This window comes from Uloborus diversus, chromosome 4 (assembly GCF_026930045.1).
Source record: "Uloborus diversus isolate 005 chromosome 4, Udiv.v.3.1, whole genome shotgun sequence".
NCBI classification, from domain to species: domain Eukaryota; kingdom Metazoa; phylum Arthropoda; class Arachnida; order Araneae; family Uloboridae; genus Uloborus; species Uloborus diversus.
The window spans coordinates 56,467,268-56,492,114 of NC_072734.1; the positions used below are offsets into that span (position 1 = coordinate 56,467,268).

The 24,847-nt window shown below is 31.1% G+C and overlaps 1 protein-coding gene across 1 annotated transcript in view; it reads left to right on the plus strand.

Moving 5' to 3' along the window:
* Positions 1–24,847, plus strand: part of LOC129221107 (tyrosine-protein phosphatase Lar-like) — a 281,893-nt gene that overhangs the window by 105,770 nt on the left and 151,276 nt on the right. Inside the window, exon 3 of the mRNA XM_054855554.1 lies at positions 20,560–20,654. The gene's annotated coding sequence lies outside the window, so the exon portion shown is untranslated. The remainder of the gene's footprint in view (positions 1–20,559; positions 20,655–24,847) is intronic.

A 24,847-nucleotide genomic window follows, 5' to 3' on the forward strand; every position in this document is an offset into this window, starting at 1 on the left:
CTAAGGCTCTCTAGAAGAGATTTTGTATATGGGTCATTCTCCAGAAAACGTAACTTTTGAACGCAAATATTTTTCAACTTCGAAACCTTTTGTTTTCTTTCTTTTTTTTCATTAATACATGAAAGTGTTACCTACTAGAAGTAACCATAAACAATGGCCCAGCTAAGTTCCAATTATTTTACTCATAAATAAAAAGAATTAAAAATTCCATGTTCACGGGGGAAAAAAAAAAAAAAAAAAGGAAAAACTCTTTTAGTATTTAAAAATTGCGGCCAATTTAATAAAGTAGTAATTTTGTTAATTGTGCATGCAATCAGCTATTTCAATGATTAGTGGGAATATAATATTAAGCTATCTTAATTAAAGTACGGCTTAGTTAGTAGTTTCAAATGTATGTTTAAAAATAATATTTAGTAAATTTGAGGATATACTGGCAATTTATAATTTTGGTAGAATACCTATTATTGATGTATTTCCTCTCCATCATTTATTTTCTTCTCAGCAATAATGACATTGATAAGGTCTATCACGGAGGTGAGGAATTTTCCATTAATACAGGCCTAATAGATACATTTTTCAGAGATTTTTTTTTTCTTCGTTGCTACAATCTGCACATGTTAAGCATATATGAAAACATGTTCACTTCTTTTTTTACATTAATTTGCATCCCTGCAATTCAAGTTCACGGAGGTGAGAAGTCAGAATAACCACACTAAGTTTTTAAAGCAAAATATATCTTTTGAGCAAATTCAAAGTAACGGACATACTATGTGCAAGAACACTACAACAATTCATGATGTTTTCTAGCTCATTTATTTATTTGCTGGTTAAAATTTTGGCGTGTTTAGATCAAGTCTAACATTTCCTTTCACCCTGTACAAGTTTTTGTCCTCATGCGTAAAATAAATTACAAAACTATACATTTTTGTGAATGGCAACGAACGTACTATTTTTGGACAAAACTTTCAATAGAAGGCTAGTGTCGATCAAAATTCTCTAATTTACTATCTCTCACAAGTGAAAAAATATTTTTCTTACAGACTTAAGTGTACTATGATCCAAAAACAATCAAAACTTTTAAAGAATTTTTTTTTAATTACATATAATGATAAAAAATATTTTGTGTCGGTAATGGACGTACCAACAGTGGTAACGAACGTACCTTTTCCAAAAGATTAATAATAACAGGGTTCGTACGGGTCATGGAAATCCTGGAAAGTCATGGAAAAAAATAAGCAAATTTCAGACCTGGAAAAGTCATGGAAAATTGAAATTTTCAGTCTAAGTCATGGAAATTTATTTTCAGTCATGGAAAAATGTTCTGGGAAAAAAGTATCAGTACCTAAAAAAAAAAAGCATTAGAAATCTTTTGTGACTTAGTATTGCACTATGAAAGCTATTTAAATTGGAAAATTGAACGATCTCAAAAAACATTGCATCCAAGTTAGTTTCCATCACTCCTAAATCTTTATTTTAAGATTTATCAGAGTTTATCTCAATTTGTTGAAGGTTTTGGACAATCTTTAGTCAGGCGATAGAACACAGAAATCAGGGAATTTTAATGCTCAAAAACAGCAGTGTCCAATATACGGCCCGCAAAACTAATCCATGCGACCCACTGGTACGTTCAGTGTCAGTATTCAAACATGTTCTGGAATTTCTGAACCTATCAATTTATATATGCATTTGAAAATGTACAAATAAGTGAACAAGTTATTTAAATCAAAAGATTTTTTTACTATGAAATGTTTTTTTTAAAATAAATATCTGGTTTAGAAACATGAATTTACTAAATAATGTGGCTTTATATTAAAGAACCAAAAAATTGTCAAGTTGACATTAAAAGACAACTTTTGAAGCAAATTTATTGAAACTTAGTAATGATTCATTCAACCTTTTCCCCAATCATTATCATTTTGCCTGTTTAAAAAAAAAATAGTCGCCATGTTTAAGCATCATTCACTTTAGTTTTAACTTAAACTTATATGATGAAAACAGGTAAGAATTCAGTTTTTTAGGTGTACACTGATATTTTTTCAATCAGGAAGTGGCATTCACATAAAAGTTTTGCTAATGCTCATTTCCAAAAAAAAAAAAAAAAATCGCAAGTTTGATATTAAGTAGTACTATTCTCTTCGTGTAACAAGATCATGAAAATTTTCATGAAGTCATGAAAAAGTCCTGAAAAAGTCATGGAATTTTTTCATCCAAATACAGTATGAACCCTGTAATAAGAATGAAAATGATTGATAAAAAGGTGTGTATGGTTAAATCAAAAGTTTAATACAGTATTTTAAAAATGATGTCGAAATTTGTTGTTAATAATTAAAACATTAAATAGATCCATAGTATCAACCAGTATCATAATAAAGTAGTAGTATAATGGAATGATAATATTCAGATTCGTTGTCTATAAATATCTCACTGTTTTCAGTTTTCTTTAAATATTGCACCTCATACCCAACATCCCCTCACTTCAGATTTGTAAGTTCAGCTATTAAAAACAGTTCTTTGCATTTATAGTTGCAATTTAAACATTGACAAAATGATCCTATTTTTTTTTAGTATTAGGATCATTTTCATCCTCTTCACAGTCTGTTTTGTTTAATTTTGCACTCCTTCGTTTTATCTATTCCTGAAGATTCATCAGGTACAAGGATTTGATATCTCTCATAGTTTTATGTAATGTAGTCTTAGGATATTAGGTACAGCTGTTATCGAGCCACAAAGTCCGTAATTACAACATATTAATAATGCATTTTTGGATTGACCTCCATTGCAAGTGAAACAAATTCTGAAGCAGCATTAACTACGCTTTGAACTTGAAGCTCCCCACACCCCCCTCTTTTGCCGTTCCGTTCCTAAGAAAACATACAAAATAGTTTCAAGTGATTTTGAGAGTGCTGTTTAATTTCTCAAATATTTGAAATTCAACATCAAAATGTTTTGTTTAAGACGAAAAACATTTTTTGTTTAAGTTTCTGGGAAGATACTCCATCTGAAAAGATTCACTCTTTAATATCTGAGATAGGTAAATAAACTCCTAGTTTTTCCCATAATTTAAGCAATCAGAAGCAAACACATAGGATTCATGCATGTTTAGTGCATGAAGTATTTCGAGAATTAGCCCAGTAGTAAACACTTTGAATTTCCTTTTGATTTTAAAATAAAATTTGAGAAATCCACCTGTGCAACAACTTTGTTCACATGTAAAATATAAAATTTAAGATATCCACCTGTGACACAACTTTGTTTGCATGCAAAATATAAAATGTAAGATATCCACCTGTGAGACAACTTTGTTCACATGCACTTTTCTTTACAAATTTTCTATACTTTAACCGTGTTTACCATATACATGAATTAAGGATGGCTTTATTTGAACTGAAAATCATTTCAGGAGCAAGAATGACAAATCAATATTAAAAACATTACCAAGATAAAAACATTTTTTATCTTTATTTATTTATTTATTTATTTTTTTGAATCATAAAACTAAAAAAAAAATCTGAATCTACTTTTTTATCTGATCCTATTAATATATTTTTTAAATTTTGAAATAAAAGGATTGATGATTTGATAAAAACAAAGGCTTTATGTATTTAGAATATAAAAATAATCTAAAACCATTTAAAAGTATAAGATCTAAAAATGCCTAGTTTTGGTAACAGACGTACTGGTACGTCCGTTACCATTGATTTACCCGATTCTTTTCATCAAATAATAGTTTTTTTTAGTATAATGTTATTCAATTGAAACAAAAAGTAAGCCTACGATTTGGGAGTTTTCTGCTAAAAAATAAATTAATAGCATCATTTTAAACCGAAATTACTAACGGACGTACCAAAGTAATTCGGAAAAAAATTCCTAAGCATAAAAGTTTTTTGAATTTTTCAGAACCTTTGAATATTATGCAAATAAGACAGGTGAAAAGAAAAAATATATTTCATATTTTCCTTTTTAAATACATAGTTTAGTCTAACTTATTACCCTTGCGTACTACTGTTTCTAACCTATTGATAGATGCCTAAACATGAACTCAAAACTAAAAATCTATATCAAGTATAAGCATTATCAACACAATTTCAAAATCTGCAAGCTTTCACCTTTGAAATGAGGAATCATTCAAGTTTTTACAGCAAATTTGAATTTTTGAGAAAAAGTTTAATTTGAGATGATTTTGCCCCTTTTGTTTTTCGACAAAAATATCAGAACTTCAACTATGGCTGAAAATAAACAAGGGGGGCTTCCTTGTATCATGGAAAATACAATTTGATGTCATTACTGCCACGTGTTAATGATGAATGGCATTTTGTGTTTAGGTAACGGAGGTGAGAATTTATTGTGTGACATGACTTCTTGCCCTACTAAAACGAACTAAAACACAATATTAAAAAAATTAAATATACTTAAACAATTAATATTTGAAACACTTGTGAAAGGAATAATCAATAAATAAGTATATACTTTTAATTAAACAAGTTATTAAGCAACATTAACAGTCACACAAGGTGTGTGACATGCCACGGAGGTGAGAATTCACATGTTGTGAACCAAAGTATACTAAAATAAAAATTATTATTAAAAAGCTGTTGGCAGGTTTAAATAGATATATTTTTGATGAAATTAAAAATCATAGTTAAATGAATTGTTCCTTAAAGTTTTTACTGTAAAAGGTAGAGACTTACCAAGTACTCAGTAACTACTCGGTACTCGGCCAAATTTTGATCAGGTACTCGGCCAATACCGAGTAGTTGTAAAGAATTGAATATTGTTAAAAGCAGATTTTACAATTAATAAAAAAGTGCAAGCATATAATATGCTACAATCATTTACAATTCAAATTTAAAAGTCAATAATGAAGTTTGTTATGCTTTTTTATATTATTAAATGGAATTTTGATGCATAAAAATACCTTTTCTTAAAGAATAAAACATCCTTAAAAGCACAAATGTGCAGGAACATTGCAGACACGTGTTTTGGCATTACAGGGAATGCTTTTTTCAATGCACAAAATGTGAGCTTGCGGATTTAAGGACATTGTAAAAAAGTCGGATTTTTTTTACATTCATTAACTCACATTTTATTTACTGAAAAAGATGTTCCATGTAAATGCAGAAGCACGTGTCTGCAGTGCTCCTGCACATTTGTGCTTTTAATGTTGTTCCATTTACTTTTAAAAATTATTTACGTGTAGCGGACTAGAAGTATAGATTGATATAATTTGTTTTAATTCCAACTTGATTAATCCTACCTTTTATGTATTTGTTGAACTTTAGTTTAAAAAATAATTTATTTGTAAAGTTGTTGACACTAACAAAACCTTTTCAATAATGCGTAATTAAATTTCAGCTGGAATTTTGTTTTAATAACTATTATTTGGACATGGAGGTCTATTGTGTCGTGGTTCTTCTTAAAACATAATTGGAACTCGGTACTCGGTAACTCGGTACTCGGCCGAGTAGTGAAAGACCGAGTACTCGGTACTCGGTTGAGTAGTGAAAGGCCGAGTACTCGGTACTCGGCTGAGTAGTGAAAGGCCGAGTACTCGGTAGCGGCCAAAGTGCTACTCAGTACGTCTCTAGTAAAAGGCGTGTGATAGAAAAGTTACACTTTTTGAAGAGTGACCCATTTTAAATTGCCTTTAAAGATTCTTTGTGCATTATTATTTGAATTTTGATTATTTTGCATTTATGCGCCATACGCGAATGATTTACAATTGCAACTTTATAATTACAAAGAATCGATCTTCCTTTCCATTGAGAAGAAGGAAATTGAGCATAGACAGACCACCATTGAACCAGGCCACCTGAACAACACCATTATAACAGGTTAGGTTCGACTGTATTAACACAGTGATCTGAATTATTTAATATACGATAATGTTTGTTAGTAGTTTGTAGTAGTGGGGGGTTTAGAATGGGTTGGTTTCTTCAGTCAAAGGTACTGCTTTTAGTCATTGAAATGGATAGAATGAGCAAAAAAAATTACATGAACCCAGAAAATACTTTCATTTTCCCAACAGTTTTTTTAAATTAATTTTTTAAAATTTCCGATTTTTCAAACAAGGCGTGGTCTTTATGACGTTACAAATGATGCACTTTGGCGAATTTTTCTACTACCCTTCCACGTTATGATAATCAAGCAGCGAATTAAAATTGCGCTCTAAGCTTGCTATCAACCATATCGTTGCCAATACACGTGAGTAATGATGCGAATTAAATATTTTGTTCTGTGAATGGCAGCATTGAATGGCGTTTCATCATTTGTGATGTCACACGACAGAAGTGTAAACAATGAAAGCGCACCGATTTAAGTAATTTTTTAAAAACATTAAACTTAAATAAATTATTTAAAAAATGGTCAGATCCTATGTTTTTAAGCGTGCTCTTTCAGAAAAAAATTCTTTTAAAATTTTGGAAACGACCCCATTATCAGTGGAAGACATTTTTTCATACAATTGTAATCTGTTTGAATATTCAGTATAACTTATTTATTTAGTTTTAGCGGTCTTAGAATTTTGTCATAACCAGCTAAAAAGTTCTAAGGCAAAAGTATCATTCATAATTCATTGTAGCAAAAATTTATGGACTCTTTGTTTATGTGATTTCTCTAATAATATTAGTATGATGGGGGGGGGGGGGATAATAAAAAAATCAAATCACAAACTAAAAATTTTAGAATTCAGTGGTTTTAGAAAAAAAAATAAAAAGTGTATTTTTTAATATTTGGCTGAAACGTTCTTTAAAAAAAAAAAAAAAAATTCTTTGAGATGCAAAAGCAATATGAAAATACTGGAATGTTCACACAACCGAAAAAAATAAATGTGTTCCTTTCGCTTTGGTGTTATCATAAATTTGAGCATATGTGCTCTTGTTCGTTAAGTCTGTGAAGTGCTTCGCTGATAAGTTGAGCGCAGCACTCAGAATTCGTTGATAGGGCTTTGTTGACTCCCTGAAATGCGCGTCGTTTGTTCATGTCACAAAGGTCGCTTTCAGTTGCGGTCACAGTTACTCTTGAATGGCCACACACATCACTGTCTGTTTCTCTGATGTCAAAATTCGAGCATCTGGACGGGGTTCTGTTACATTTCTCTGACGAACAAGTGAAAGGATACTCGTTTAAATTTGACCTCTATGACTTGAAAAATAAACGAATGAGGCAAAAACCTCATATCTGAAGACTGATTTAAAACAGAATTTGATTATATCATGTTCTGGTAGTCTGGTCATGTCTGGGTAGTTTTCGGTTTCAGAAATTTGTAATGTTATTAAAGCGGTTGCACTTGATACACGATAGTGAAAACTTGTTTATTGATAAGTGAAATTGTTAAAAAAGAAACAGGAAGAATTTTTGTGGTTCTGCTTCGGGTTCCTTGGGGTTGGGGGGGGGGGGTAAATAAAAAACGGCTCAGCAACTTAGACAATGGCCAGTGAATAGACGACTTTGACCAACATTCAAATTACTCTCATCTGTAAGCTAATTTCTTTGTGTTAAAAGCCCCCTCCCTCATTTGGGGACCTGATCCCTCCGAACACGCGTCTTAATTTGGTAAACACTGAAACTATAACAATTATATACATTGAATTCTGAACTGCTTTCAAAGTAGATAAAACCATGTAGATAAATTAAAATAAATAAAAGACCAAAATCAAAAGGAGAGGAAAACTACGCACAAATTAATTCCGGAAAGATCATGTTAAGTGAATAGTGTGCATTGAATTTTACTGTTGTAGGATATACTGCTTTTGTAGCAATATGTTTCACTCAGTGGCACAGCGAAAGGGGGAGGGGGAACACCACCCAAAGACATTGGTTTTAACATAAGGGTCATTCTCCAGAAAACGTAACTTTTAAACGCAAATATTTTTCAATTTTGAAACCTTTTGTTTTCATTCTTTCATGAAAGTGTTACCATCTAGAAGTAACATAAACAATGACCCGGCTAAGTTCCAATTATTTTACTCATAAATTTAAAAAAAAAATAAAATAAAATGCCTTGTTCACGGAAATAAAAAAAATGAAAGAAAAAAAAACAAAAAACATTTAATATTTAAAAATTAAGGCCAATTTAATATCAAAGTAGTAATTTTGTTAATTCTGCATGCAATCAGCTATTTTAATGATTAGTGGGAATATAATATTAAGCTCTCTTAATTAAAGTACGGCTTAGTTAGTAGTTTCAAATGTATGTTAAAAAATAATGTTTAGTAAATTTGAGGATATACTGGCAATTCATAATTTGGTATAATGCCTATTATTGATGTATTTTCCCTCCATCATTTATTTTCACCTCAGAAAAAAATGACATTGATAAGTTCTGTCACGGAGGTGAAGAATATGCCATTAATAAAGGCCTAACAGATACGTTTTTCAGGGAATTTTTTTTTTCTTCGTTTATACAATCTGTACATATTAAGCATATGAAAACATGTTCACTTCTTTTTTTACATTAATTTACATCCCTGAAATTCAAGTTCACGGAGATGAGAAGTCAAAGTAACTACACTAAGTTTTTAAAGCAAAATCTATCTTTTGGGCAAAATTCAAGTAACGGACGTACTATTTGCAAGAACACTACAGCAATTCATGATGTTTTCTAGCTCATTTATTTATTTGCTGGTTAAAATTTTGACATGTTTAGATCAAGTCTAACATTTCCTTTCACCCTGTACAAGTTTTTGTCCTCACCTCATGCATAAAATAAATTTGAGAACTATACACTTTTATAAATGGTAACGGACGCACTATTTTTGGACAAGACTTTCAGTAGAAGGCTAGTGTTGATAAAAATTCTCACAACTTCAACCATGGCTGAAAATAAACAAGGGGGGTCCCTTGTATCATGGAAAATAAAAATCGATGTCATTACTGCCACGTGTTAATGAGGAATGGCATTTTAAGTTTAGGTAACGGAGGTGAGAATTTTTTGTGTGACAGACCTCATTATCCTACTAAAACGAATTAAATCACAATAGAAACAATTTAAATACACCTGAGCATTTAGTGTTTTAGACACTTGTGAGGAAAAAGTTATAAAAAATAAGTTCATTATTTTATTTAAACAAGTTATTAAGCATCATTATGAGCTACACCAGGTGTTTGACATGCCATGGTGGTGAGAATTCACATGTTGTAAAGCAAAAAAATATTTAATTTTTTTTTTTTCAAAAAATGTTGATAGATTTAAATGGATACATTTATGGCGAATGTAAAAAATATTGTTAAATGTACTACTCTTTAAAGCTTTTACTGTAAAATGCGTGTGACTTAAAAGTTACACTTTTTGAAAAATGACCCACGAATGCGAATTCTAATACAGTAGTTTATGCATATGATAGAGTTGTTTTGATCAAAAAGCCCCTTTCAGAAGCTATTTTTGATCAAAAAATCCCCCCTAGAAGGTATTTTTGGTCAAAAACTCGTTTTAGAAAGTATTTTTGATCAAAAAACCCTCTCCAGGAAGTATTTCTGGCTGCGCTAGTGTTTCACATAAAGACAATAGCCGGGTTTATGTGTCAAATTTGCTCTTACGGCTTTTTGGACTCGCACTCATTTTGGTGTCCAATAAAAAAAAATAGCCAGATTTTCAGCTCTTTATCTCAAACGACCTTCGAGTGTTTCAAAAAAAAAAAAAAAAAAAACCTGTTTTTTCAATTAAATTTTTCTTTCATAGTATCAACAAAATACAGGAAAGAAATATTATGGTCATAATTTTTAAACGAAAAGTTGATTTTCCGCGACGGAAATAAAATTTAAATATGTTTTCAATGAATTTCTGGAAAGTCACTCACCAAATTTTATCAGAAAATATCTTTTAAACTTCTCTACATTCACGATTTTTTTTTTTTGAAATTTTTTAATTAATGGAGCAACACGAAAAAAAAATAAATAAAAAGTAAGTTTTTCTTTCATAATTTTTCGTTTTAACCGATTTGAATCTGCTCTATTAATAGAAAATTCATAAAAATATATATATATTAACGAAAATATAATCTTACCAGAGAAAAAACATAAACCACAAAACTAAGCAGATTCTACAAAAAGTTATTACTATTGTAACCTCAGAAAAATTCTTTAAATCATCTGAATGCTGTAGCACGAGATGGACATCTTAGCAAAAACTGAATGCATCCGTTGAACTCATTCGTTTCGACCTAATCCTAATAACTTTATGCAGGATATGTCTTCGTTGTTTATCGGTTTTTTTGTGTGTTTTTTTGCTGGTAAAGTTATAGTTTCATTAAGAAATATATATTTTTTTATGAATTTTTTAGCAATAAAAAAAGATTCAATTTTTTTAATGCAAAATTATAAAAAAAAAATCACCTTTTAATTTTCTTTTGTATTGTTCCACCACTTCAAAAACTCGAAAAAAAATCCTGAATGTAGAGGAGCATAAAAGACATTTTCTGACAAAATTTGGCGAGAGACACTTTCCAGAAAAGCATTGAAAAAAATATATTAAAATTTTATTTCCGTCGCCAAAAATCGGCTTTTCGTTTTAAAATTATGACCATAATATTTTTTCCTGTATTTTATTCCTAAGAACTAGAAAATTGCTTCTATTCTTCTACATTTGAACGAAGCAGTTACCTGTTTGGTGATATTTCGATAGTTGAAATTTCAACCCTAACACCAGTGGATTAACCCTAAACTCCAGTAGATAGCGTTAGTTGTTTTCGTTTCCTCATTCCCCTGAAATGACAGTCTTACCTACTAAAACAGTTAAGTCACCGAGTTCAGCCTTATCATAATAAAATCCTTTCCTTGCATGTTAAACATTACCAAAACATATCATTAAATTATCATGCCGTAGCGCGAGTTTCGTTGTTGAAACACGGGGGTTACTTTATCATCGGCTATTATTTATATGAGGATAAGGAAAAAAATCATTCAGTAATTTCTAATTTTACTCTGAAAAAAAAATAAATAAATAAAATCGGAAAAACTCGGAAGTCGTTGGAGATAAAGAGCTGAAAATTTGGCTTTTTTATTAATTCGACGCCAAAATGATCCCCAAGTGCGAGTCAAAAAGACCGCAAGGATAGATTTGACATGCAAACCCGGCTATTGCCTTTATTTTGCTTATTACGTAAACTCATTTTACATACAATTGTATTGTTGCCCAAATTCATTTTGGGGAGGTGGAGGAGGGGGGGGGGTGGAGATAAATTCAAATAAACTAGTCAATTCTCAATAAATACTCATAAATCTGGAAACTAACATATCTCGGGCTAAAAAGGTGAATACACTTGCTCAACGTGAGATTTATTGCTATTGCTTGAATTACTGCGTTGCGTTGGACTGATTCTTTCAACAACGTTGTAGTTGTAGTATGTTTCGGGAGTCGCGTGAATTGTGATGTTTCTACATTTGTTTTCTACAACAAGCCCAATTACCTGGAGTTCGTTTTGTGAATTGTATAATTCTGATTAGTCTTACCGATTTAAACTGTAACGAGTTTCTATATCCAGCAAAATTCCTCCTACTCTTCTTTTTATTGAACTAAGTAGTTCATAACGAACCACGAAATTATTGTTTTTTTTTTCATCTATAAAAAGGAACCTACTAATAAATGTAATTAAAATATTCCGCGAATAAATGTTTTTTGTTCTTTTCTTTCCATCTTTTCTCGCGGAGAACCGAAAAGAGAAAAAAGAATTTCGCTTTCAGCGCGGCGTTCTTTTAAGAGGCCATTTCCCTAATTGAAACTCTGCAGATGGCGGCTTCATTAGATTGAGCGTGGCCGAATTCGGTTTTAATGTGGAGGGACAGTGTATGGAGCGCATTCTTCAATTAGGAGAGGCATGGCGGGAAAAGTGGTCGCAAATGGTCGAAAGCTCTTTGCCGTGTTTTCTAGATTGAGTATGTAAATTCGTGAGTGTACCGTGAACGCACCAGAAAGTTACGTCAAAAATAGATTCCTGTAGAGGAAAATCAGTGGCAGTGTACCAGTAGAGAGACTATTTGGGGTTATGCGAAACAAGTTTCGCGAAGACCTGTCCTTCGCCGCCATGCGACAGGGGCCTCCCGGGAGTGCCCCGAACCTAAATTTTTGTGAGTGGGGAGATTCTCTGTTTGTCAAATAAATGTTTGTGAGAGTCACTTAAATATATAAATATTTTATCCATAAAAACATATTTTATTAAAATACTGTATTGCTAAATCACTACTTTCCAATTTAAAAATAAAAAAAAAAGAAAAATATTCATTATACTACTTTGTTTTTTATGGATTAGTTTCCACTGTTATACACATAAAAAATACAATACATTTTTCGGAACATCATCACTATACTTGGAAGTTTGGGGCAAAATTATCTTGGCCGAGTTGTAAAGCTGTGATTAGGATCAGTGTAGTTTTCACAATGCTACCAGGTTAACTTTGTCCCTACTGTAGACTTTGTGTGTGTGTGTGTGTGTTTTTTGTTTTTTTTTCTTGCAAAATTCTACAACGGAGTTTTGAATGCTTTAAGTATTTAATGATATTTTATTTTGAATACTTTATACAATGTTTTTCAAAAATATTTTTATTTACGAAGAATTTTGAGAAACGTTGATATTTGTTTCTAAATATTTGCTATTTTGCCTAGACCTAATTGAAATGGCGAGTTATTTGGCTATTTGACCAACACTTCTTTGCACCCCTAGCTATAATACAGTTGACCAGCGGAACTAGTGTTTACTACTATTCAATGGAGAAGTGTTTCTTTTGAAAAAAATAACTTCTTATATGGGGACGTAATACCCCCTTCCCCCAAAAAGTAATTTGTTTGATGGCAGAGTGTTTGTGATCCGAAATTTCCGAAAATTTTGGGTTGCCGTTTCCGAAAATTTCGGACTAACAATACATTTTAAAACTGAAAAATTACTTGAAAGGGTTACAGTTCCTCGAAAATGATCAAGCGATCAAAGTAAATTTTATTACTTGTTTCAAAACTAAATATTATTTCTAACACAGGAAAACAATTTGATTGCTTTAGTTCAAATATTTAAAAAGTTATGAGTGGTTTTAGGTCATGCTCGCTATGTGTTCCTATACGCAAAAGAAAAACTTTAAATTGCCTTTTCTCAATGATCCTTTTTTTTTTGCGATTTCATGTCATTAGAATTCCTAAGGATTTTTTTCTATTAAAGATACAGCTTTAAAGTAATAATTTTTGCAGTCAAGATAAAATATTTAACAAAATTGTGCATTGGATAAGCATTTTACAAAAAACTCGAATGCTTAGGGCATGTTACACCAATAAAAACAATAAACAAATTTACATAATTAATCCCAGAAAGTTTTCTGATAAGAAGATAAGCAAATGAATGCACAGATTTTTAGAAATGATTATTGTGATCGTTTAACAAAAAACATTTTTTTTTAAAGTTCAAAAACAAAATAGCCTTCAAGGTTTAAAAAAACTGAAATTTTTCTAAATTGTTTCAATTTTTAAAAAAAGTGACCTTTCAAAAGAAAAATAATAAAGTAAATTTTTCATTGCGAAGTAAGTGTGCATGTTATTTTTTCAAAGAAAAACCAATTTTACTTAAACTAAAACTAAAAAAAATATCTTGAAGGTGCTGTGACCCCTCAACTTTTAAAATGTTTTCATTAGTGATTTCAATGATTTTTGTACGCATATTTGAAGAGTTTTTACAGGGGGAAGGGGGCGGAGTCGATATTCCTCATAGTTTCAGAAAATTTCATACTGTCTTCGGAAAATTTTACTTGAGTCCACTATCACCCTGTTTGGTTGGAGTGTGTGTTTTTGAAATGCTGAAAAGGGTTAATATTTATATTTAGGATAAGCAATTTACAGCAAACTTTAAAAATATTCGTTTGCCGTGTTGTCGAAGTCCCCTTAAAATTTTACTGCCCCTTAAATTGGTTCAAATTTTATTACTGAATTAATTAAAGAATGTTTGATAACGATGGAAAAGAATTACATTCTTAAAAATTTTCTTTCTTTTTTTTCCCCTACAAACCAATTTTGTGTTAATTGAATCAAGAAGGGTGTTTAGAATTCGCAAAACTCAACATTTGATATAAATTTATAGTTTTTTAAATCCCATGTTTCTTTCGCAGTCAATTACATATATTTGTTTCGTTTCGAAGAAATAATTCCTCATTGACAGTCAGTTTGACGACGACGTATTTAGAATTTTCACGTTCTTCCACAACTCATTTTAACGGCGTGAAAAGCTCTAAAAGCTGGAACAATTAGATCGTGCCTAAGCTGTTTATGGCTGACCGTCGGATCTGGTGAATCAAATCTAATAAAATTCACCCTCCCCCCATGGAGAGGGACAGCTGTGCGTGGGAGGATGCTCCGTGGGAGGACAAAGAGATCTGAGTCAGCCGGACACGGTGTCCGGGATCTTGTGTGTCTTTTCGACAGATTGTTGTCGCCTCCAACATGACAACGTGGATTGGATTGATGGTGGATTTCAGAATTGTGTTTAGCAGGAGGGGATATAGTGCGGTGGACATTTAAACAGCAGTATCTGCAGAAATGACTCTTGGTTAGAGATATTTGAGGAAATACTAACTATAGAGGAATGTTGGAATTAGATGTTTTTTCTGCCCTTTTTTTCAGCGAAAACCAAATAAGCAAGCTTGTACAATCGAGCTGACATACAATCAGTGACAAAAATCAGTGTAGAAAAGTGAAAAATTTGAATTAACTGTCCTTTACCTCACGGCAGTACAATAGGGATGAGGTTTGTTTATTGTACAATTTAATTAATAGGACATTTATTAGGCGCCACTTTTTTCTAGCCGGCTCATTTTTACAATCCAAAAAAAAAAAAAAAAAAGTAACTAACCAATAAATGAGCTTTTAAATCACTACTGACGTATTAAGTTTCTCAATTTAAGTAAAGGCAAACATGTTTGTAGCATTAACGTTAATTGTATAATTAAGTGTTGATTCTGCAAACGGGATCTATCATTTTTATTAGGATTGTTTTATGTCATGTTTAAATTGTAGACAGAACATGTGGGGTCGAGGAGAGTGACGAGTGAAGGTTATACTCATATTCTTAGTCACCACTTTTTTTAATTATTCTCCATGCGGCGAATAGACTCCGTTTATCTGGATCAATATGTATGATAATTTTCTGATTATTATCATACAGCGATGATATCAACAATTTAAACGATTGGTTTTAATCATGATTTACATCAGTTGAATTTTTGAAATTAAATGTTTGATTTTTTTTTTCACTAAAATCTTAGAAACTCGCTTGAAAAGTCCAGATCGCACTGGTTCTGCCCTTTCCTTTATCAGTTCATGTTTTTTTCATTTTGTACTATTTGAAACTAGGGTCTCTCCTTCCTTTCCAACATTGCATGGCACGTTTTCGTCTTTTTGAGAAGAGTTATATGAAAGAGAAAGAGTCACTGGAAAAACGGCCTACGTCCAAGCAACCGATTTCGTACAAAACAAAAGTTTTAGTTAACTAAACTTACTCATTAAAATGAAGCATTTGAAAGGGGAATAAATTTTTAAAAGTAATTTCAATAAAATGAACTTAATTTGACAAATATTGTGCCAGTTAAAATTCATATTTTTGCTATAAAAGGAATGAACAAAACTTAAAACAAAGATTTCATCAAAAAGTGAACTTCAGTTATTTTTCCAGTGGACCCTTAAATGTGAAACAGATTAAAAAATTAATGGTAATGTTTTAATGTTATGTTGTATATTTTGTATTAATTTATGGCTTGCATTTTTCTCTCCAAAAAGATAAAGATGCCCAATGCTTGAAGCTCTTATTTTGATGTAATAATGGAATTTTTTTTTGCAAAAGAAACCATTTTTGAGACCTGTATGGGTGCTTTTCATCTTTGAAGAATCGAATCAGGAAACAATAGGCATTTAACTTGAAAAGCTTGTTAGTGCTGCCACCTGTACGCAGTTTTAAGTAATATAAAGGAAATGTTACTGTGCAAAGATATTCAATCGTTGTTTTGCAACATAAATAAAATATGGAATATTTATGTTGGCGAACGATCAAAATAGCCTCTTTTAGAAGAATAATCCAAATAGTTTAATGATGTTAAACCACCTTTTTCACTAAAAAAATCTTTTGGTGTTTTTGCGTTCAAAAAGTATTATTTATATGGCATAAATTCTTAGAGATTGTCATTGCAAGTATCTTTTTAGAGCGAAAAGGATTTTTAAATCTAATGGATCTAACTTTAATTTATGATGTGCAGTTCTTTCCATTCCACTTCCGTAGCTTACAGAAATGTGAATTGAGGCAGTGAGAAGCAAAGGGATATAAGTGGCGAAATTAAAAATTTGCAGATAACCAGTAAAAATGATAGGAGAACCTCTCCTCTGCTTTGGGGCAAGAAATTGTAGTAGTCGATGCTGCCGTACAGCTTGATTTAGATTTTTTTTTAATGAAAGCCTACCTGGCAGTGTTGTTTGATTTAAACCACGTTGTTTTAAACCACGGTTTAAACAGTGGTTTAAAACGAGTGGATTTTAAAAAAAAAAAACATGTTTTTTTTTTTTTTTCCAAAAAATGTTTTTGCAAAGAATGAAATCTAGTTGATGCAAAGCAACTAGGAAAGCTTTACAGATAAATAACAGATTTAATAAATTTTGAAATTTATAATTGTTAAGGTCATACAAATTTGCTAAATAGTTTTTATATAGTTTTTTTTCTTTTTCCAAATCGATGCAGCTTTTATATTAGATACATAATTAAATTATTATAATTATACAAGGTAGACAAACTGAGTTTTCTAAAATTTCATGGAAAAAAATATCCAAATAGCTATTTAATAATTTTTAATTATCATTATTTTTCAGTCTTTTGCATTTCAAAACAGTCCAAAGAGCATATTTCAACCAAAACTTCATGTACTACCTAATTTGCTGATTACTTAAGATTTATTGAGATAGATTGTGTACTATTGAAGCGATGCTTAGTGTAAAAATTTCTTACACTAGAATATTTAAATGACAAGAGAAAAAAAATAATAAAAAAATCCAAGAACGCTTAGAGCAGGCATGAAATTGCGCTTATACCTGCACACTTTTTGTATCCCAAAATTATAAAAACAGAACACCTTCATGTAACTCTATGATCTTTAAAAAAAATTTAATGCCAAATTTTCACCTTTCAAAGAACTTTTTTTATCCCAATGTAACAAAAGAAGTCTCATGTAAGACTGGTTTAAGAAGCAATAAACATTAATTTTTATGACATTATTAAAATATATCTCCTCATTAAAATATGTTAAAAGAGTATTTTCATTTAAGTTTGTACTGAGGCTTTTAATTAAAATGATTTTTTTTTCTTTGATAAAAAAAAAATGGTACTCCTAAATGCATTAAGCACAGATAAATAATGTCTACAATGGAAAACATAATGGTTTTTTAAAAATCTACTTGTCCTGTTTCTATAATTGTTGTCACTGATACATTAGATAAATAAATTACATGACTTGTAATTTTTTGAAAGATTTTAGACAAAATATGCATTGATAGTTTGAATTTTACAGTTGTATAATGTACATCAGACTTAAGATTCATTTGTAGATAGTGCAAAATACTTTCCCTATGTTCAAGAATGCGTGATTTCAATTTTACTTTTACTTTTTTATTCATAGTAGATAGCTATGATTATGAGAAAGTTAATTTGCAAGAATTTGTTCTTTGTTATTTTTAATTAATAATGTCTGAACTATCGCAGTAAATTATTTCTTTGATTATTTATACCAAGACCCATTTACGTATTGTTTTTTTTTATAATAGTTAAAATAGTATAAGGTTTTCAAACAATATTCTATTATAAAACCTCTAAGTACGAGGAAATGAAATTACAAGATTTTACTCTTAATTATTTAATTAATTACGAAAAAATTAGGTACAAATATGAATATTAGATATTCCTTAACAATTAAGACCTAAAATCTTTATGATTTCCCTAAAAATGAAATTGCTTTTCTTACAAATAGTAATAAAAACCAAATAAACTCGGTTTAAACCAAAAAAAAAACGGTTATACCCTCCCTCCCTTGTTACCTAGGGTCTGAACTTTAAACGCGATTTTCTGGGAACTTTAAATAGTCCACTTACATCCCTTTGCTTCTCACTGTCTCAACTGTAAATATTATTTATTTTGAAATTTTAATAAGAGATTGGTTTTCTGGTTAACTATTTCTTTGCTTGTTGTATGATTTTTGTTTTTTTTGGTAAAAACATTTTTGTAAGCAGAAACTTAAGAATAAATTTTTCTTTCCTCATTTGTTTGTTTCATTTAATTAAATGGTTTAAAAATTAATTACCCCTTCAACTACAGCTATTCATGAAATTATTCAAGAAAAACATTTTATATTACGGCACTATTTTTTTTTTTTTTGCAATTAATATTTTAATTTGTATTAATACTTTAAAATATGCTGAGTTTTAAAATCGAAGTAGAGTTCCTACGTTAATATTAATTTTTTATATGTATCGAGAAAGGGAGGGTGGTTGATTTCGACTTAAATATTTTAGTGTAATTAGTAAACTCTGTTTTTGGAATTTTACGATTACAGCGGTTTCACTTCATTCATTATTTGAGCACGGATAATCAATCCATGTGTACTCTGTACAGTCATCAACTTTCATTGTTTGCCCATCAACCCGGAATCGAAAGATTTTCTATTTTGCTTTTGAATTTATGATTTGTCTTATGTGTGTATATGGATTATATAAAACTATTTCAGTGGTGTAGTTTTTCAGTAGTACAGGGTGGCGACAGATCAGGGAGATCAGGGAAAAGTCAGGGAACTTTATTAATCAGGGGAAAGTCAGGGAAATATCAGGGAAATTTGAAAAAATTACAAAAAAAATCAGGGAAAATTGATTTTGTGAAGAAAAAAAAAAAATTTTTTTTTTTTTGCTTTACAAAATTAAGTACTTTAATTCCCTACTCACTTTCCGCCAATTATCTGTTCAAAAAAAAAAAAAAAAAAAGTAAAATTAATGAGGTGCGATTATACACTGCCGCATATTTGTGCATCTTTTTTCCTCAACGTCAAAGTATTGAATCTTACTTATTAACCAGAGGATGAACTTCCTAAGATTGCTTCTGTGTCTGTTAGGTTGTTTATGTTACCTAGCTTGAAATTTCCTTTTAAGCTTTTAATGTTACGTAAAATAAACAACCATACAGGCAAAGAGGAAGCCTTCATTATAATGCCTTAGCTCCTTTGCCTTTATTCCATTGTCTCGAAGTAATTAGCGTCTGTAATCACGATTTCAAGAAGAAATCTTTGGTTTTTGAATTAATGCTGATAAAAGCTTAAAAGTAATTACTTCTTCGCGTTTTTAATTTAATTGCTAAAATTGAACTAAACTTTGTTTTTTGCCGTTATATTATTTTTTGTCACCGCCGATTATAAAGGTTTTCTTTTCTTCAGGCTTAAGTGATTCTTTAATTTTATAACCAAGTTGTATTCTTCTTTTATATATTTTGAAATGAACTAATTGCTTTTTTTTTTCTTTTATTTCAAAGTTGTTTGTTACAAAAGCAATCTAAGATTTTTTTTCATTACATACTGTTAAAATCATTTGAAATAGAGTTAACTTGTGTGCTTAAGTAAATATCTTTTGTCGGATGTCTTGATGTCTTTTCGTTCATAAGCTCATTACTTTTTGCATTGAGAAAGGCGTTCCCTGAAACGCCGAAACATGTGTCTGCTGTAATCGGCAATTTGTGCTTTTTTGACGTTGTTTTTCTTACTTTAAATATCTTTATTTTTTTATTGTTAAAATGCTGTATTCATTCATTAAAACCTATATTCTTGATTAGAGAAAAGCTCCCTATGAATGGATGTCCAATGGTTTCATCTGTTTTGCATAAATATGTGAATTAGTTATATAAGAATAACTACATTACTTCTATTTTTTCACTATTACTTGTTATTATTGCAACAATTATTATACAGTTTGGAAACTTAGTTCAAAATAATTTCAATTACTTTTTAGTTCTATCATAAATGCACATGTTTTTGAGGGAAATTTTAATAGTTTCTTAAAATTCTTATGCTAAGTGGTTTCTGGAAGTAAAGTATTTTTTTTTTTTAAATTTTCTCTGATCTTTCCATGTAGAAAAATTTAATATACTGTTTTGTAGGGTTTTTTTCCAAAAAAATTGACTTGATATGTTTTTTTTTAATCATTTTATTAAAAAAGTAGCATCTTTTAAAAATATATCTTTAGTTCAACAACTTTACACAACTTAAAACATTTAAAATACTGCATTTTATACAAATATACAATGGATTTCAAGTAGAGCAAAGAAAAAAAAACCCATTATTATTGGTAACGTAAATCAGGGAAATTTGGTGAACTTAATCAGGGAAATCAGGGAAAAGTCAGGGAACTTTTTTTCACAATTCCTGTCGCCACCCTGTAGTACTTAATAACATTCTAAACTACTGGGCTTATATATTTTTTCTTTTTAATTTTTTTTTTTTTTTTTTTTTGGTTTTTACGCATTTTTTTTTTTTTTAATATTTTTTTTTTAATGTAGTGATACCGACACTTTTCTTTTTTTATAGGCACCACTTTCTGAAATGGCTGTTTATCTGTGGAACCGATTGAATCAATATTGTTAACGCTGCCTCTGTGCATAACCTTTTGAAAGATTATAACGGTAAGTGTGTATTGAATATTTTTATCTTTCCTTTTGTTTAGTGATTTATTTCCTTTCAAAAAAAAAGAAAAGAAAGAAAGGAAAAAAGTATAGAAAGACAGGACGACCTACGACGACCTTGTGCCTTAGATTTCGTTTGTTGCATGCCGTTTTTTTATTTTTAATTTTTTTATAGCTCTGAATCTAAAACTGACCTACGTCTCCCCCTCCCCGTCCCCATCACCCTTTTTGAAAAACAGTAATTTCAAAATTATCGAAGAAAGAGGAGGTTTAAGTGTCGACGGTCCGAATGACTTTTCCAAATCAAATAAAAATTTATTTGGGAAAAAAAATCCTTAACTTTTCTTTTCACTGCATCTTTTTATCAAGGTATTGTTATGAAGTTCTTGCCTTCACAAATCATTTTCCTGTGGCGTTACCCATCTTCGATAACAAAAGCTCAAACACGCTCCCTCTTCGTTGCGTGCTTTTCCTTTTAAGCACGTCCTTGTAATCGCTAAATCATACAGAAACTAGATTAATCTGATAAAGGGCTACAGTCGCAACGGTGAACACGTATTTACTTCTAAATAAGATAAAAACTTTTAAGGCAAAGAAAAAGCGTAGCGCACAACGCTAGAACGTAGGCTTCACAGAAGAGCTAAACACCTCACCAACTGGCTGAAAACTTAACTGCCTAGAGATTTGAGTTACTCTTTGCAGGTCCGTCATTTCGGGGGGGGGGGGGGGGGTCCTTTTCGGCTTTGTGATACTGTTTTTTCAGTTTTTGCAAAAAAGTTTAGCGCGTTTTTTGTTGCTTTACGAAAAAAAATTGCATTGAGTATACACCTCTTGCCCCCTTTCCTGCAAAAATTCGAAATAACGGACCTCACTCTGGATTAAATAAACGGGAATATTCGAGTGAAGTTACTTTTCTATTAGCTTCGTCAAGTCGCCAAGCTTAGCGTTATTTGGCGCCAAACATTTCAGTCGTTGTAGTTTCGCCAATTTTCCGCCAAACCCGTAGAACCTTATGCTTTAGCTGCTAGCTAAGCAGGGAAAACAGCTTAAAAGTAAAGCTTCAAAAAGTGAGGTAATTGAATGAAAGTTAATATAGTCGACATTTTTCCGGATCAAAACACATTAAACGCCTGAAAATAACATAAATCTGAAAAACTTGGCTTAGTATGGCAATCCAAAACCATTCAGTGATCCAGTTTCCAATATTTCTTGCTTCGAAATGGAGAACTTATCTTTGCCGCTTTCCCTGGCGGCACATTCCCGAGTCAGTGTACTGTTGTTTAATCGGGCTCTACTATTTGGAGGCAGTTTGGACGTGTGAACGACAAACCGCTTAATAATGATGGTATACGTACCAAAGGAAGGTTTAGAACTGGTTGAATTGTTCTAGAGAGGGCTAATTGATGTTGCCTGTCTAATTCACCTTTGCCGGTGCTGTGTCGTGATCCTTCCTGCTCACAATCAATTTCTTAACCTCTCGACCGTGTGGTCTGATTGGCACTGACTGATTTAATCATAATTTCCGCTATGGGATGTATTTAATCGGATTACTAATTAATGCAAATGTGTTTTCCGCCTCGAGCTCTGCTATTTGTTTGTTATGTCGATAGCCCAGAATAAAAACTTCGCATCTCAAAAATGAAAAATAAATAAATAAAAAACCCTGAAATCTTTTTTATACATTGTTATTAGATAGAAAAGCCTGTACTGTCCGTTCTCGAAAGCAAGACTATAGCACTCGGGATAAATTCCATTTTTAAAAAGGGCGATAGGTTGAGGATGGGCACTTTCCTCTAGCACTTGCTATCACTGCCTTTTTCGACGCTACTTTGGAACCATTGCTGAACAAGTCACTTAGCACCTTTTATATTTCCGGGTTTCCCCCTCTCTATTTTGACAAAATCAGCTCGGACTTGACGCATGCGCAAATTGGCGGAAGATCTCAACAAACGAAAAAAGACAGTATCTCAGACGTTTTTTTGTTCGCCTGTGGAGTTCGCATCTTTTGAGTTACATGGTTATATCATTCAAGGCCATGAATTACAGGAAAAGTAATATTGATTATTATTATTGCAAGCAGGTTTGGATTTTAAAACATAGCAGGGGCAAGTTATGCTTTGCATATCTGTGTTCACAAATAAATAATGATGTTGGGACTACACTATTTCCTCTTACGCTTAATGAACTAATGTTTTTTAAAGACTCAAAAGAAATGGGTAGTATGCTCATGTATATGTGCGTTAAGTTACACACTTCTAAATGCGTAATAAGTTGATGAGTTTTCAGTTTTTAATGATATCTTTGACATTTCCGTGCATTATAAAGTATGGTAAATATAGAGAATTACTCTTTCAAAACCAATAAATTATTATTATTATTATTATTATTTTGACATCTGGAGTATGAAAGAGGAACAAAAATACATTGTAAAAGACGCTGTCGCCAATTTATGATATTATTTCAGTCTTTGTTCAATTTCTGCAAGCGTCGCGCCAAAAGAAGTAAAATGGTTGACATTGAAATCTGAAAGTCGCATTTTTCGTGTTCATAAAGTTTTTATTTTTTTTAGTATTCAGTTCAATAAATTGGTATAATGAGAACGGTTTTGCAGTACATTAAAATATAGGATTTGCAATTACTAAAAGTTCTGGATGGTTCAATCCCGACCTCTATCACTAGTAGCAGAATTTTTTTTTTTTAACAATCTGTGGCAGAGTAGAAATCAATAAATAGTCTGCAAGTTTTGCCGATATTAGGTTAATTCTAAAATTTCAATCAGTACCGAGAAATAGTTAAAAATAAAATGCTAATGCAAGTGCAAACTCTGTGGATTATAAAGCAGAAAATGCGGTTTAAGTCTTCATTAGCTAAATTTTAAGATTTAATTTGCTTCCTTTTATGTTTTTTCTTTCCTCGCTAAAAAGTAGTCTACAGACTCCTTCAAGAATCTGCGATACACGACTCAGCTTCCCGTTGTTTCTGCTACCAGGCCTCTCTCTAAGTCGCGCACTTTTTGTCTCTATTATTTACAGTTCCTATTTATGTAACCTATGTATAATAACAAATTGAAACGTAATCTTCTATCTCTAATCAATCGTTATTGAACCATATAGTTTAAGGGCAAAGCAGAACTCCAAAAAATGAATGTTCGAAAAACCTGCCACCACGCTTTTGACGCGAAACGTGCTTTTGAACGGATGACGTGATTCGGTAACGTTGTCTTGCAGAAAAACGTAACCAAGGTTCGTGATTCTGGCAATCCATATATTGTTTTTAAATTTCGTTGAATCAAAGGAATAATGAGCCATCTGATTGCTTGCTTCGTGTTGGAAAAAAAATATATTGGAAAACTAATTTCAGGTAGTCTTTTGTTTTGGAATATTTATCGTTCCTGAAGTGAAAGGAGAGTAGTAGAATGAGAATTTTCCTCTCGGATGTGCCAAAAAGTTTTTTTTTTAATGGTTTTGGGAGCAGGTCGACGTTTATTTAATGAAGGCTAGAGTAATGTTATAATTTTGTCGGTATATCACCAGCTTTTTGGTCGAAAACTAAGATGTTTCGAATCTGATTTCAATTTATCGCTATTCGCGATATTTAGCGGATAATCCATTGAATCATGCTAAAACTCGATATTTCGAAAATGAAACTGAATAAAACCATTTCTTTTGCAATAGTTTACGACAAACTATGAGTCTAATTATTTAAAGTGTTTTCTTGCTCAGTGCAAGGCATTATTGTATTGTATTTTTGTTCTTTATACACTTTACATATAGTTTTATACAATTTTAGATATAGGGGAGGATGGGGTAAAATGGACCACGGGGCCAAATGGACCACCCCCCATTTCTTAATTTATTTATGTTTTTAAATGTTTCACATTTTTATACATAGATGGCAGCACTGAAGTGTTGAAAATAAGCTTACAACAGTGTGTTTAACTGACAATTTAGCCATTTTGTTCCAGAAAATTGATTTGTGGTAGTCAAAAGTAACTTTTTTCATTGAAACATTTTCTTTTTTCATCATTCAAGAATTGTGATTTGGAAGATATTACTTTGTGCAATAAAAAGGTAAGATTATATTTTAGTACATTTAATGTAATTAAAATAATTTAATATAAAATTTGTTACTTTTTTTTTGCATTTTTCATGAGAAATCCACATGGGGTAAAATGGACCACCAGGCACTGGGGT